The 3,426-nt window shown below is 50.0% G+C and overlaps 1 long non-coding RNA gene across 1 annotated transcript; it reads left to right on the top strand.

Annotated features, from left to right (window-relative positions):
- Positions 1-332: 332 nt before the first annotated feature.
- LOC114062444 lies at positions 333-2,368 on the top strand. Its single transcript, XR_003572384.1, has 3 exons — positions 333-618; positions 952-1,090; positions 2,237-2,368. It is a non-coding gene; the product is annotated as an uncharacterized LOC114062444 (long non-coding RNA).
- Positions 2,369-3,426: the final 1,058 nt, after the last annotated feature.

Genomic DNA, 3,426 nt, shown 5'->3' with positions numbered 1-3,426 from the left:
GGTTGTAAACTTAGTCAAAAAAATTAAGACTGGAACAATTGGAAAATCAGTCCAGCAGAAAGTGGTCAGATGACATGACATTAAACCTCTGTGGAGCACCCTGATGTTGGAATCTGCCCTGATCTATGGTTGGGATTCAGAGTTCTAACCATGAGAGGACATGGAATCACAGATTGTTAAGGGGTTGGAAGGGACCTTAAAGCTCATCCAGTCTCACTCCTGCCATGGGCAGGGACACCTCCCACCATCCCAGGGTGCTCCAACCTGGCCTTGGACACTCCCAGGGATCCAGGGCAGCCACAGCTTCTCTGGGCAACCTGTGCCAGGGCCTCCCCAGCCTCCCAGGGAAGAATTCCTTCCTAATATTAACCTAAATTTCCTCTTTCCGTTTGTACCATCACTCCTTGTCCCATCACCGCATTCCTGACGTGCCTGAGATCCACTGGGCAGATCTGGAGTTGGTCATCCAGGGACAAGGATTCCTCTGCTTTCATGGAAGAGTTTCCCTCCCAGATGCCCATTTGCACATGATGAGGAGGGATGCTCTCTCCAGGAGACAGGAATGTTTTCCACAAGTTCCCAGGAGTGGGGGAGTGACAGCTGAAGGCTGAGCCCGTGGTGAGCAGCAGATCTAATTACCACCTTCCTCCACTGATCTAATTACCACCTCCCTCTGCTCACCCTTCCACCCAGCCACTTCCTGAATCTCTTTTTAGGGATTTGGGATTTTTGTCACTCACCATTGGGCTGCAGCACAGCACAGCTTGTCACTGTGTCCTACATGTACTCGTGGTGTCCGGAATTGGACCCAACCTGCAGGAAAATGATGTGCTTACAGCGGGATTTAACTCTGCAGCGCGTCTCTCCCTCTGTGCCTGGTGCAGAGCTGGGTGCCTGTTGCTCCAGGGAAATGGAGCAAATGATTAATAGCCCATCTAAACCCTTCTCCAGGAATACTTGGACCTGTTGCTCGCAGCTCAATGGAGCAGCGTTCCTTGGTGGCAGACACTTCCTCACACATGGAAAACGTGGAAACCCCAAGCTTCCTAAAAGCCCAAAATATTACCCTCCAGCATATGGCACCCAGGAGGTGAGTAAACTTGTCCATTCCTCTGCTGTCGGGCTTCCTGTGGTAGGTTGAAGGTGTTGCTTTGGGATTTCCAGTGCTGGGGTCCCTGCAGGGCAAGGGAAGTGTTTGCTGCCCTGTCATCTGTGCAGGGGAAAGCAGATCCTCTGTTAACCCCTTGGAGACTGTGCTGCAGGAGTATCCTGGCAGCATGAGGGCTGGAGATGGTGATCCACAGGGTGACTTGGCTCCAGATCCCCTGTGTCAGGTGGTGCAGCCCAGTCCTGGGACCCCACTGTGAGGGGGGGTCTCCAGGGGAAGCTGAACACTGAATGTGTTGCTGGAGGGCAGGAGGAGCCCGAAACCTTCTCCCATCACAGCCTCCTAAAGCACCTCTGCTGCTCCACAGCCCTTCCCACAGCCAGGCCTGAACAGCTGGTGGAAGTGCCAGGAACTTCTTCCACGTCAGCAAATGTGGAGAGAAAAATTCCTGAACTTCAAGGGCTTGGAGTGCCAGGACAAGGGGGAATGGTTTTAAACTGCCAGAGGGCAGGGTGAGATGGGATGCTGGGGAGAAATCCTTCCCTGGGAGGGTGGGCAGGCCCTGGCACAGGTTGCCCAGAGAAGCTGTGGCTGCCCCTGGATCCCTGGAAGTGTCCAAGGCCAGGTTGGAACAACCTGGGCTGGTGGAAGGTGTCCCTGCCCATGGCAGGGGTGGGACTGGATGGGCTTTAAGGTCCTTCCCAACCCAAATCAGTCTGGGATTCCATGATTTATTCTCCTGTCTCAAGGTTTTTACAACAGTGCACATCCCACAGGACTCCTCCTAATTTCCACAGCTAAAATGAGAGGAAAACAAGCTTTTCCTCCTGTTTGGTGAAACCACCTATTTCTGTTGATATGCAACTCTCCCAGTAGTTTGAGCTCATTATTGCCATGAGCTGGCACTGCTGAAGGCACCAGTTCCCTTCTCAGTGCAACCCTTTCCCCAGTAACACAAGGGTGTATAGAAGATATTTTGGGCATTTGGGAGCCTATTCTGGCAAGCAAGCAGTCCAGATTGCACTCAGGACAATGTCTCCTCCAGGCCTGGCTCTGTAGGTTTGGGCTTGGAATAAAACAACCTGCAATTTGCTGATAATAATCCATGACCTCTCTGCTTCCCAACAGCTTCCAGAAAGGAGCACATGGGGAATTGGCACCTGAGCTGGCATGGGTGGCACCTGAATGGCACCTGGAATGTGGAATGACAGTCTTGACCCAGGAATGTCCCATTATGTGCTCAGCAGTAATAGATATTTCCCCCTCATTGCTGTGCCCTCCAAGAACACCCTCAGCACAAGGGGGTTATTTCTGGGGGGTTATTTCCAGCCCTGCTGACATTCCAGCAGATCCCATTGCTAAGCCTTGACTGCAGAGTCCTGGCACTGGAAGGGAGCAGAAGTGCTGCTCCTTTTGTTCCACCCAGATGATACCAATCAGTGGCCTCATTAATGACACCTTCATTAAGCTGTGCCAACAACAAACCACTGCCTTTTTTTGGCTCCTCATTCCCAGATCCCTTTTCCCAATGTCACCGTGGGGGGTTGACACAAATTACTGTGCTGCCAGCACAGCTGCCCTGCATAATTGGTTGTTGCATAAAGTTAGAATTAATGATTTTAACAAGTATCAAGGCTGGGATATTTATTAGGAATGCGCCTCTCTATAATGAGCCCCATCTGTTCCAACCCTGATTGCACCGAGAGGATCCTGGGAGGGTGTGGAAGGACAAATCCCAACCAATGTAACTGGAACTCTTCACTGGAAGCTGTGAGTGAAACTGTGATGGCACCAGTGCATCCCATCTGGAGAGGAGAACACTTGTGGTATTCCCTTTTTCACTGATTCCTTGGGAGGTGTTTTCATTGCTCACTGAGGATATTTTGGAACTCTGGAAAGGTTTAGGATCACATCCAGAATAAGCAGATCAGGTTTACTGATGCACAGCTTGCACTCTGGAAAACCTAGAGGAGTTTGCAGCGAAGCAGTTAAACCAATATTTACATTTTCCACTCCTGATTAATGGAAATATCATGGAAGAAAGAGGATGGGAAGCCACAGGAGGATGGATTTTTTTGTTCACTTGTTGTTTCTGCATATCCCAGGTCCTGCCATAAACTGAGAAAGGGAAATCAGATATGTTTTTAAATCGTGGTTTTAAATTCTTTAAACAGAAGGAAATAACAATTCAAGGAGTTTGGCTTTGTTTTACTACATCTGAACATTACCAGACCACAGAGAAACAGTTGAAGGAACTCAACTGATTTGGAGTTTAGGCCAAAGCTCAGAGCTGTGACTCAGAAGGCCTAAGAGAAGGG

The sequence above is a fragment of the Empidonax traillii genome, unplaced genomic scaffold (genome assembly GCF_003031625.1).
Source record: "Empidonax traillii isolate 1590-97213 ecotype Southwest subspecies unplaced genomic scaffold, ASM303162v1 scaffold407:size753175, whole genome shotgun sequence".
NCBI lineage: Eukaryota > Metazoa > Chordata > Aves > Passeriformes > Tyrannidae > Empidonax > Empidonax traillii.
The sequence above is the reverse complement of the archived record's forward strand: the minus strand, read 5'-3'. Positions and strand labels throughout refer to the sequence as shown.